General features: G+C 37.1%; 1 protein-coding gene across 2 annotated transcripts in view; it reads right to left on the bottom strand.

Annotated features, from left to right (window-relative positions):
- The window catches only part of LOC149776327 (uncharacterized), a 67,295-nt gene that overhangs the window by 20,436 nt on the left and 34,039 nt on the right, over window positions 1-12,820 (bottom strand). Inside the window, exon 1 of one of the 2 annotated variants that reach the window (XM_089942829.1) lies at window positions 3,498-3,649. The exons of the other annotated variant lie outside the window; for it this stretch is intronic. The gene's annotated coding sequence lies outside the window, so the exon portion shown is untranslated. Of the gene's footprint in view, window positions 1-3,497; window positions 3,650-12,820 lie in introns of those variants that run through there. 2 annotated transcript variants of the gene reach the window in all.

Genomic DNA, 12,820 nt, shown 5'->3' with positions numbered 1-12,820 from the left:
CTGTACTACTAAATACCTCAAGTTCATTTCTTATCACCGCTCGGTCTGTAAGGGGAAATGTATAAATTCGTCGCTTTTGCTCTAGACTAAACATGGGTCTACAGCCTGGTGTATGTCAGCAATATCTCTACAATTTAGATGTTCCAAAATATTAAGCAATACGATTATCAAAGATTACCCCGAAATTACTTCCCTGCATTAATCGGAACACCGCTTGTCATTTCCGGCAAATGTTTTCATACGGAGAGACGAGAGATGTTCCGTTGTAAATCCTGTTTTATGTCAGTAGCAAGGATGTTACCAAAAAACAATAACGTCCTTCGTGCCTTTTATTTGCAATAAATTTCCATCTCCGCCTCATTTGAACCGTAACACGAAAATGTGCGCGCATGAGAAATAAATAAACGAAAATAACTTCGAAAAGAACTTAATACCTTTGGGCACCATTAGGGCAAATATTGTTTTCTATTATTAGGTTTTCTAAATGACACTGACTGAAGAATGAATGTTGCTAATTATCATTGAAATCAAGAACAGATACAGTCCATATTTGTCACAGATAAGGGATTCTAATCAAAGAACCATCCAAGATCGTACCCTTCCTATAGCTGCTGGTCCATGTTAATTTATGAACCGGTAGTTAGTATTTCTCGAGTATTTGTTACATGTTAGGTACACATAAGTGCGAAGATCGCAGAAACGGTTACTTATTTATGTATATTTTATAGCCAACCAAATGAAAATCAAGAAAAAAAAATGTGATCTGTAAGGCGTCAAGTTACAATTGTAACTTAGAATACTTCTCCACTTTAAAAGTAAAAAGCAGAAATGGGTTGATTATTCACCAGCTCTAAACCTTAACAACCATTATATCATAAATATTCTTTCAAATGTAATTTCAGTTCAAGCTTTCATTTCAATCTGACATATACAAGTCTTTAAATGTTTATTTTACGATTTCAAGTAGATACCACATACAAAGACTTCAAAAGGAAAAAAAAGGAAAACCAAACTCATTAATTTTAATATAGAGGCATGGCTGACATAAATCTTCCGCAACCAACATACCGGACTGCATTTTTAGTTTAGTTTTAGTCTGCATCGCTTTTCGCATTTCATTTTAACTGTATCCATATGTGTGCATCACCTGACCAAATACAAAGTAAACCCAATAAGCCTGTCCTTCTGACGGTTGCCATGTTTAGAATGGGAATTCAGACCACCACAATTTTTTCACTACTCATCTGAATGAAAAGAAATAGTCTTCTCCTCTTCCTGTATAATTGGCAAAATCATTAAAATGCTAAAGTGTTGTTCTCAATTCTCAATTTTATGCCATTTTTATCGATTCAGATTGACAGCAACATCTCCATTTAATACACAAAAACAGATTTTTGTAACAGATGTGCTAGTGCGTCAAAACAATATAGTCTGTTTCACAAACTTGCCTCGAACTTGGTTGTGCTAGTGAGTACGCAGTGAGTGGGAAGGGGCAAATGCTCCCACTCTATTAAAATAATCCGTTGTGCAGGATATAAATAAATCCCTTTGATTTAGACTTTAGCCATACCGCCTCTGGAATATGGATATACCTCCCCCGTAAAAATTCATGCGTACCCAATTGGCTGCATATTTCAGCCACAATCGTAAGAGTGAGACGGACATTATGTTATTATGTGCTTACTGATAGTTCAGCTGCAGCAACGAAGATCCACACAAGCGTTTCTATTATTTTTAAGAAAGGTAAGTGGCACTTGCCCATGCTTATGAGTAGTTGTGGTGACTGATTATTCCGATCACTCTGAAATATGCCTTAGCAAGACGGCGAGCAGCATCTGTCGTCAGAGGTTTACATTCGGTGTTTGATAAGCATAGATGATGCCACGTAAATTCGATAGTAAGTCAACGAGATTAGCTTTCAATAGCAGGATTAATGTTCTTAATTTATGCTTCAAAACTAATCCGTCCGTCATGTTCCAAGTTTAATCAAAATTAGTCTTAAAGTTAAGCCCAGGTTGAAGGCATATAAATTTCAACCAATCGAAATTTGAGGTCGAGTATGAACTTCGGTTCTCTCTTAAAATCCAGGTTTAGTTTCGAGTTTTTCAGATTATATGCGGAACTCCATATATAAAAATTTGAAAACAGTCAAGATGGAATTCACAGAAACTGATCTTAGTGAGTAGTTCTTTAATTTATGACTTAATGTTATCACAGTACCGTGAAGAGGAGGGGAAGGCTAACATGAGCTAATGACACAAAACTGCCAGATTCGATTGTAAAGGGCCATAGAAATGCTAAGAAACAGAAACTCGGGTACGAATCGGTATGAAACGATACAAACGAAAGGAAGGTCCGAAATCTAAACACTATCAAATTGTTTTACAACGGCATGAGTATTATAGCACGCGTACAATTCAGTCATGGCATACATGAGTCTTTGTTTGCTATTATATAAAATGCATTTTTTTAAAACTTGTTTTTACTTTGAATGACTGATTCATACAAGATGGTATCTCACTTTACAGTCCAACAGTTAAAATTTTCAGATATCATCATATTCAGACATGACATTTGTGCTTCATACTGCGATTTTCACCAAAACAAATGAGAATGAGCAATTTACAGGTTATCCCAACAATAGAAGACGATTCAAAAAGCAGTTTATCTAATGTGGGTAGAGTCAGAACGGACCATAAACTACATGCGAATGATAGCTGCGGAGCTGTATGTAGGGCATTTCCGTCCGCGCGACAGAGGCAAACGCCACGCTCAATACGAAACGGTAGTAATGTGGCTCGAGTCAAAATGTCCGAGTAAAGAATATTTGTAAAAGGTTAAAGTCAACAATTCCATCAAACAAATGTCAGGCGTAAATAAAAAAACCTCAAATTGTATGTATTTATGTATGTATGTATGTATGTATGTATGTATGTATGTATGTATGTATGTATGTGTGTGTATGCATGTATGTGTGTGTGTATGTGTGTGTATGTATGTATGTATGTATGTATCTATGCGTGTGTGTGTGTGTGTGCATGCGTGCGTACATGTGTGTGTGTGTGTGTGACATCAGCAGAAAATATTTTATAACTTGTGGACACAACGGAGTCAGCTGACGAAAACTTGAAATGTGCTTAAAATTCCAAACCTAAATATTTCAACACGATCTTGCAAGATCGACGGGTAAACCTGATACATTTTTGTATAATAAACAGTTGCTTAACGATAAGATACTTCTAACATGCAAATATGTACTCTTCCCACGCAAATTAAATCATATGTAACAAGAAAGAAAGAAAGAAAGAAGAAGAAAGAAAGAAAGACGAATGAATGAAAAAACTGACTTAAATCCTAAATGAATACAATCACGAATATCAAAAGATATTATGATAACTAACCACTCGTCTGATTTATACACAAAACTACGTACACTAATACCTAATTAGCATTCCTTGTCGTTTGACGTTCACATAGATCACATAGTGCCTACTTACCGTGTGGCAAAAAGATTCAGCCCTACTTGTCAGTCATTGTAATCGAGCTCTTTTCAGGTGCTGTCTACAACCTCTTAACGGTATAAGTTATGATAGTGTTCGCCGCCTTACGCGAACTCATTTATATGGACCCTTCAAGAGCGCGAGGAATTCTGGGATAATAGCATTCGTGAATGAGCCGTGTCTGTTACTACTGGCTGAATTAATGAATGAATGCGATGACCTGCCCCGACCAGTTGTTGTATCACCTGACTTGTTCAGCATACTTGGACCAGAAATAAGAACGGTGATATCGACAGTATCAGTACTAACTAGCACAGCATGAATAAAAATGTGCGAGGAAAACAAGATGTCACTTCTTAATCTTTTCTCTGCAGAATCATTTTGTATGATCAATTACTTGAGTGTCAACATCCGTCAGACTGTAACCAAAAGGTGATGCCCTGGTGTCTTTCTCTGAGTGTCAACATCTGTCACACTGCAACTCAAAGGTGATGTCCTAGGGTCTTTCTCTGAGTCTGCTTGGGTTCGAGTCTCGGACTCGGTCAATGTGGGTAGGTGAGAAAGCTTGTCGGTAGCTTCTCGTGGGTCGATGGTTCTTTTCGGTGTTTTCCAGGGTTCTTCCTCCACCATTTATACTGGCCGCCATGTATAACCTATCTTGTGCTGAAAAAATGGCGTTAAACCCTATAATAACAACTTTCTCTGAGTGTCAACATCTGTCAGACTGTAACTGGGGTCTTTCTCTACTCTTACTGGCATGAAACGACAGTTTAAATACAACTTACATTTAGCCCAGTGGTATATTCCTTCCCACAAAGACTTATCCCCTTATTACATATCTTGATCCTCTCTAAATCATATGATTTGATTAGGCAATTTTTCGTGTGTGTGTGTGTGTGTGTGTGTGTGTATATACGTGTTTACAGTATACTCTGTACTATTTTCAGTGTGGTAATTCTTATTCTATCATTAAAAAACTTTAATATTCAAATATATGACATAATTAACACAATAATTTCCAGTTTTGCTACAAAGTTTTATTATTTAATAATAATAATAATAATAATAATAATAATAATAATAATTTCAGTTACATCATGACGGTGCTTTTGAAAAAACTTACACGCTGCCTAATATTTGTTGTTTAATTTCTCACTTTTATAGTTTCGTTGATTGTTTTAATTTTGACATTAGTTCTATTTAATTCGCAACAAGCTTGCTTTTAAATAAGCTAACTTTTTCTTATCTAAAAAGATTGTCTTTATTTTGTGCGTGGAGGCCGGGTGGCCGATTGGTCTAAAGCGTTCGCCTTTACCGATCACTGCCATGTCAACTCTGTCCGCGTGGATTCGGGTCTTGGGTTTGGCCAATATGGTATGTGGGAAAGCTTTCCAGTATATTCCACTGTGTCAGCGGTTCTTACTGAAATTTTGCCGCATTCTTCCTTCATCAGTTATACTAGTCGCTACGTTTTGCCTATCATATGTTGAAAACTGTCGTCAAACCCACAATAACAGTTTGTGTTGTGTTCGTGGTGTGGGCGCGTATAGAAAATGCAGACCTTCACAGTAATGCATTCCGACACGAGGTGGTTGTGTTGGATTCTGATTGGAATAATAAGCCCTTCAGCGCAAGTACCTTAAGAGTCAACAACCATCACTGTCAAATCAGTATTACTACAGCCGTAAGTGAAAACCTACAAGTTGAAAGAAATATGAATAAGTAATAATTAAAGGATAAGGAAATACATAGCATACATAAGACATAAACAGGAGCGGATCCAGAAGTATATCTTAGTATCGTTGCAGGAAGGCAGGAGTGTGGTGGGTGGGACGTAAAGTAGCCCTTTGGACGGAACTCCCAATCGGGGTCAATAGGGAGAAGCTGCTTGTATTTTAAGCGTTTCCAGAACATAATTTTAACCATGGAGTTGTAGCGGAAACTTACTCAGGGAAACGTATCAGTTTTTCCCCGTTCATTTTATTAGTCATTGATGAATAATAAGTAAATGAAACTGTGAGAGTTCTCGTGTGATTTAGCTACTGAAATAAGGTTTCTGATAAGGGTTATCCAAGTGAAAGTATCTTTATAAATATGGCATCACTACTCAAAATTGGTACTGGATATAACAACCAAGAGAAAGTTGTTGTATTACATAAGTTTGATTTTTACTCTAGTCATGTGTGTGTATATATATATATATATATATATATATATATATATATATATATATATATATATATATATATATATATATAGTTGGCATCCGTTAGTCTCGAGAGACGATGGAAGTGCGCCCATGAGAGATGTCATGGTTGATGGTTGTGCAGCGTCTGCTGTGGCTATGTAACCCAACACTGGAGTGGCAGTCCTTGCTGCACTTGAAGGTTGCGTCTGGTTTGTGTTGGAGCTGCAACTTCTTCCTCTGCAATCAATTTTCATCAGCTAGCAAGCGTAGCTTGTTCTTTCTGGCTTTCAGACCAGTCATCAGAGCATGTCGTCAGCTGGACCTGTCTAGAGCGAGCTCTTCCCAGGTGATGACATCTATGTCAAGAGCTTTCATGTCACACTTGCAGACATCCTTGAAGCGGAGATGTTGACGTCCGATCGACCTTTAGCCAGAGGCAAGTTTCGAATAAAGGTTGTCTTTGGGGATCCATCCGTCATCCATCTGGGTACATGGCCCAGCCACCTGATGCGACGTTGGCAAAAGAGTGTGACCATGCTGATAATCTTGGCACGTTCAGGCACCTCGTTGTTTGTTACTCGATCGCTCCAGGTGATTCCGACTATGCGTCGGAGGCATCGCATATGAAAGGCACTCAGTCTTTTCTCTTGTGAGGCGTACAGAGGCCAGGTTTTACTGGCGTACATGAGAGTGCTTAGCACACAGGCACGGTACACGGAGATCTTAGTGTTCAGGGTCAGCATGCTGTTGTTGCACACTCTCTGAGACAACCTGGAGTCTGTTGTTGATGCCTTTCCGATCCGCTTGTTGGGCTAAGCATCGAGCGAGAGGTAGTTGGTGATGGTAGAGCAGACGTACGTGAACTGACTGACCACCTCAAGTTCTTAATTGTTGATGATGATGCTTGGTGGGGTCCGCGTCCTGAACCATCACGTTTGTTTTCTTTAGGCTGTTGGTCAACACAAACTCATCTGATGCTTTAGCAAAGCGGTCCATCAGGTGCTGAAGCTCAGCTTCTGTGTGAGTGGCTAGAGCAGCATCGTCTACGAAGAGCATATCCCTGATGGTTGCTTCACGCACTTTGCTCTTTGCCTTCAGCCGTGCCAGGTTGAACAGTCTGCCGTCTGATCGCGTGTGCAGGTAGATCCCTTGTGTGGACGTCCCAAAGGCTGCTTGAGCAGGACTGCGTAGAAGATGCCGAACAGCGTGGGGGCAAGGACCCAGCCCTGTTTCACTCCACTGCGGATGTTAAAGGGGTCGGATATTGAGCCATCGTACTGCACTGTGCATTTCATGACATCGTAAAAGGACTGGATCATGCTTAGCAGCTTTGGAGAGCATCCAATTTTCGCCAGGATTGTGAAGAGACCGTCTCTGCCGACCAGATCGAACGCCTTGGCGAGGTCTATAAAGGTCAGGAAGAGGGGTCTGTGTTGTTCTCTGCATTTCTCCAGCAGTTGCCTGATGGAGACGATCATGTCGATTGTGGACCTCTCTGCACCGAACCCACACTGCGACTCTGGATTCACTCTGTCAGCAAGCGTCTGCAGTCTGTTCAGGATGACGCGTGCGAAAACTTTACCCACGATGCTGAGAAGGGATATGCCCCTGTAGTTGTTGCAGTCGCTTCTGTGGACCTTGTTCTTGTACAGGGTTACGATGTTGGCGTCTCTCATGTCCTGAGGCACTTCACCCTCATCTCAGTACTGACAGGTGGTTGTGCATGTGTGTGAGCAGCACGCTACATCCGCACTTGATGGCTTCTGATGAGACGTCATCCTTCCCTGGGGCTTTACCTAAGGTCAGTTTCTCTAAGGCCTTCTTTAGTTTGGCTACAGTAGGTTTCTCGTCCAGTTCGGCCATGAGAGGGAGGTTTTCAATGGCACTGAGGGCACAGTTGGTCACGTGGTTCTCTCTGGAGTACAGTTCAGAGTAATATTCCACCCAACGCGCCATCTTCTTGCCCTTGTTGTGGATGGTATCGCCTGCAGAAGACATCAGTGGTGCTGTCACTTTCTTCGTGGGACCCATTGGTTTCTTTATGCCATCGTACATGCCTCTGATCTTTCCAACATCTGCTGTTGACTGAATGTTCTGACAGAGCTGAAGCCAGAATTCACTGGCGCACTGCCTCGCTAGCCTCTGCACTTATGTATATATATATATATATATATATATATATATATATATATATATATATATATATATATATATATATATATATATATATATATATATATATATATATATATATATATATATATATATATATATATATATATATATATATATATATATATATATATATATGCATGTTTTTATATTCTGTAACTGCACGTTGTGCAAAGAGGACTCTCATTTGACGTCACACTCTCTCAGTATTCGATTGGTTAAGGAAAATAAGCATGCAAGGCTGTTATTATAGCCGATTTTACTTGAGTTAATCGGGGTTTATATGATCGGTAAAAGGAGAAAAACATGGAAACAGGAATCTAAAGAAGTATGTCCATTTCGAATTAAATATATTCACCATTTAAAAACTCGTAACTTCAACAACAACAAAATTGTAAAGTTAGAACACTTTTAACAAAATATAAAATACTTTCCTGCACGGACCATGAGGGTTTACCCTCATATATGTCCGCTAGCTTTCTCATATCAAGGTATCTAACGGTGTACACAAATTAAACATAAATGAGGGACAAATGTTGGCTAGTCAAAGATTTTTTCCCCGCTCAAGACTAATCATTATTGGCCAATCATGCCACTCTTCCATTGTTACATTAGCTAGCCAAACGGTCTTATAGGTTAAACAAGAATCAAGGCCGTATACTATCTGAACTATTTCCAGTTTATAACTGTCCACTATGAAAACATAATCACATTCACATTCAACTCAACCTTATATATATATTACCATCTCATAGGTCGAACTTGACAAAATTAATTGCTTCACCATGTCAGACGTACAAGTAATAAAATAAATACCTCGCTTCTGACCATGTCGTCGCAAAAGCAATTCGACATTTAATAACATCATTATAGTCCTGAAGAAATGTGCTTAAATGAACTTTATACAAAAAAAATTAAAAAAATTAACTAATCTGATTTTAAAAAAGTGTCACTTATGTTCAAACAAAATCAGCTGCAAAAAGATATGTTTCGTGGATTAATCCCATTACACGTAATCAATTATTATTATTAGTTCCAAAGTTTAGGTAAAAGAGAGAATATGAAAGAGTGAGATTAAAAGTGAGAGTGAGATTAAGAGTGAGATTAAGAGTGAAATAAAGAGTGGGATTAAAAGTGAGATTAAAAGTGAGATTAAAGTGAGATTAAGAGTGAGATTAAAAGTTAGATTAAAGAGAAATTAAGAGTGAGAATAAAAGTGAAATTAAGAGTGAGATTAAATGTGAGATTAAGAGTGAGAGTAAAAGTGAGATTAAGATTGAGATTAAGAGTCAATTAAAAGTGAGATTAAGAGTGAGATTAAAAGTGAGATTAAAAGAGAGATTAAAAGTGAGAATATGAGTGAGATTAAAAGCGAGATTAGGAGTGAGATTATGAGTGAGATTATGAGTGAGATTAAAAGTGAGATTAAGAATGAAATTAAGAATGAAATTAAGAGTGAGATGGTAACAAACAATACTATCTGATAATTGACTCAAACAACTCATGAAAATAATTTTGAACAAATCTAATCCTGAATTTTTTGGCGGAATTAAATATTTGCACCTAATTACAAATATCAGATATACAACTTTTCTGCCCACATTGCAAAAAATAATTTGATCACGCGACCTAAAATCCACCAAACATAAGATCCAACCAAAAAGTGAAACAGCAATATATATATATATATATATATATATATATATATATATATATATATATATATATATATATATATATATATATATATATATATATATATATATATATATATATATATATATATATATATATATATGATAATAAAGGTATTACAACTATCTATGTATGTAAGATAAATGCAGTTTAATACAGCTAAGTAAATAGAGCTCACTACAGCTAAATAAAGACATACTTTTAACATAAAAAAACATCAGTATAGAATCGACAGGTGAAAAAATAGTACATTTTCTCCTTTCTCACCAAAATCTGCAACGGTCTCGACTAAGCAATGTTAAACAAAGTAATGTCGAGAAGGTGGGAACGAAACAACTGACAATTAGTAAATCAATTAAGGAAATTGATTAAAGGGGCAGGAACCATACCTTACAGGGCGTACTTAGTGTAAGAATTATATTTCCTGTTTACGTAATTACCAGTTCTCTTTGGAATGTTTACCCATTTGGAATTTCAAAACTTGTCAATTAGGTCATGCTTAATCATATTTTGGTCGGCTTTACAAATAGTAAACATTATATTAATGACCACTTATTAGACAAGGCTATGCTTTTAAGTTTACTAGTTTAACGATCTATACTTGTCATATATATTACCTATCAAACTGGTACAACGACAGTCCTATTTATTGACATACCACGATCTGAATTTAGAATACACGCGGTGTTTGGAAAGATTGAATTTGGATAATTCTGTATATTTATACTAAAAAGAAATTACCCACAAAAGTAACGAGATTTGTAATTGGAATGTTATTTTTGTTGGTTTGGAAATCTTTTATTTTATATATGAAACAGTGATCATTTTTTAACTATCTTTAATTGATGTTCCTTTGCTGCATACATATTTTCTTGCATGTTGTTGTTGTTGGGTTTAACGCCATTTTTCACCACACGATAGGCTATACATGGCGGCCAGTATTAATGATGGAGGAAGAACCCAGGAAAACCCCAGAAAGAACCTCCGACCCACGAGAAGCTAATGGCAAGCCTTCTCACATACCCAAACTGGCCGAATCCGAGACTCGAACCCACGCAGACAGAGGTGAGATAGCAGTGATCCATAACTGAGAGCGCTTTAGACCACTCGGCCACTCGAGGCCCCTTCTTGCATGTCTTTTATCTCTTATGTATAAAGATGTTAGGTACTGACATTTGTTGTAAAATCTCTCATGAGGAAAAGTATTTATTTTATTCATGCATTCAGCATGAGACCGCTTCACTGGTCCAGTTAGAGAGTCCTCCTCTGATGCGGGAGGTCGCTGGTTCGAACCCCGGCTGAGTCATACCAAAGACAGTACAACAATGGTACTAACAACTCCCTCGCTAAGCGCTCAGCCTTAAGAGGCTAGTGTTATATATACACGCACGCACGCATTCAACATGCTATTCCGTCAGTTATCCGGATAATACAGAATGCGAATTGAACAACTTCAACTTTCGATAAAAGCTTGCCCTCAGCGTAACATTTACTTCAGCTATCTGCATGTTGGACTCAACGAAGTAAGACTGACTTACTGTCTGAATTCCTCATTACTTTCCTAATTACTTTCTTAATTACTTTCTCTGATATAGCTACAATTACCTACTGTCTTCGAATAAAAATGACGCACGTGTAGCAATGCAATTGTATTATTTTGGGCGTTAAAGTGAAATAGCTCTCGGAAATTACAAGTCACTCGAGCGAGGAATTAAAGGTAGAACATGTTAAGAGTTAATGTAAATAAAACAGTCATTATTTAAAAACAAAGCATAAGGCTTTTATTAAATAGATCTGTCTGACATAAATAACAGCAGAAATTTTTTAAGAATTTTTAAAACAACTAAACATTAGACGATGCCAACTTACATCATACTTCTTGGACTGCGTATTTAATATCTTTTACAGTTTTTACCTGACCTTTACGTTTCTCAAGAACTATAATCAGTTAAAACAAGAGTTTGGGATCTACCGTATATAGTCGATAATAAGACGATTATTACTGTAAACTGCATAGACTCTGATCTGCTGGCGCATAATGCGACGGCAGATCTGGGCCTGTGTTGTTTGTTAGGAGTAATTAGTGGAATAAACAACATATCAACAGATCTGCAAGCCCATTATGCCTTGGCAGATCAGGATCTTTGGTGTTTGCAGTTAGACTCAACCTATAAAATAGTATATATGGTACTGCTTACCAGAATACTTTTACTTGGATACACAAAGAACAAAACATTAGCAGGGTGTGCTCTCTAATTTTCACAGCCCCGTGAGGCTGAATTATACACCTTTTTAATAATTTCCACTAAAAGTACTCATGATTTACTTGCATAATTTCATATTTAAAACAACTGACAAATGTTTCGTTCTCTCTGAACTGAATTGTATGTGCTGTTCGTCATCGTTTTTTATGCACGCAAAACATGGCAAATGCTTGTAATTAAGAAGAGTTGATGTCATATTTTTGGATTTTTATTATAATTGGTAATGTCGTCGTTTACTTCACATTTATCACGCAAAAATGCTAAATGCTAAAAAAAAAAAAAGCGAAATTGAGTCACAAATGCGACTATTTTACTCGCAATCAGGAGCACTATATAAAGACATTGGCACTCATCTTCACCGTTATCTAGCTAAGACATCCCATTGTGACACATGCAACGAAGACCTATATGCTGTCTCCACGTCTAGAAGAACCGATCATGTGTGTGTGTGTGTGTGTGTGTGTGTGTGTGTGCAATTTTATATTAAAAAAGTCCAGCTCTCCCAAAAATATACCTGAAAATAATATGCAAATGAAAACAACATTATTTTATCCTTTATTGTTTTAAAGTTACCTTTAGATAAAATAAAAAAAAAATATTCTGGACATTTCACTTTCTATGTTCCCGTCGCGATAGGCTAGATATATAGTATTCTCTGCCTACTCAAAGTTTTTTAAGACACATGGCCAGACCATGTCATTCTCGGAGAAAGGTGGGGGGTGTTTGGATTTTGGGGAAATTATTTTCGGCTTTCCAACAGTTTGAAAAAATATTGTTGCTCTGATTTATAGAAACAAAAGAAAACAAATTTATATTTCTTATATTGAAAAAATAATATATCATCAAGTAAAAGAAAAAGAAAAAAAAAAAACATTTCAGCTAAGAAGAAAATTACAGGCCCAGGATCCCATCCCACCTGCCTAAAATTAAATAACTAAATGGTCGGTCCCATTTTTGCAGCTGCATGAATGATTGTAATGAAGCTATCCACTATTCCCCAA

This window comes from Sinohyriopsis cumingii, chromosome 18 (genome assembly GCF_028554795.1).
Source record: "Sinohyriopsis cumingii isolate HCF-2022 chromosome 18, ASM2855479v2, whole genome shotgun sequence".
In the NCBI taxonomy this organism is placed as follows: domain Eukaryota; kingdom Metazoa; phylum Mollusca; class Bivalvia; order Unionida; family Unionidae; genus Sinohyriopsis; species Sinohyriopsis cumingii.
Note: the sequence above shows the minus strand (reverse complement) of the source record. Positions and strands in the feature narration are given on the sequence as shown.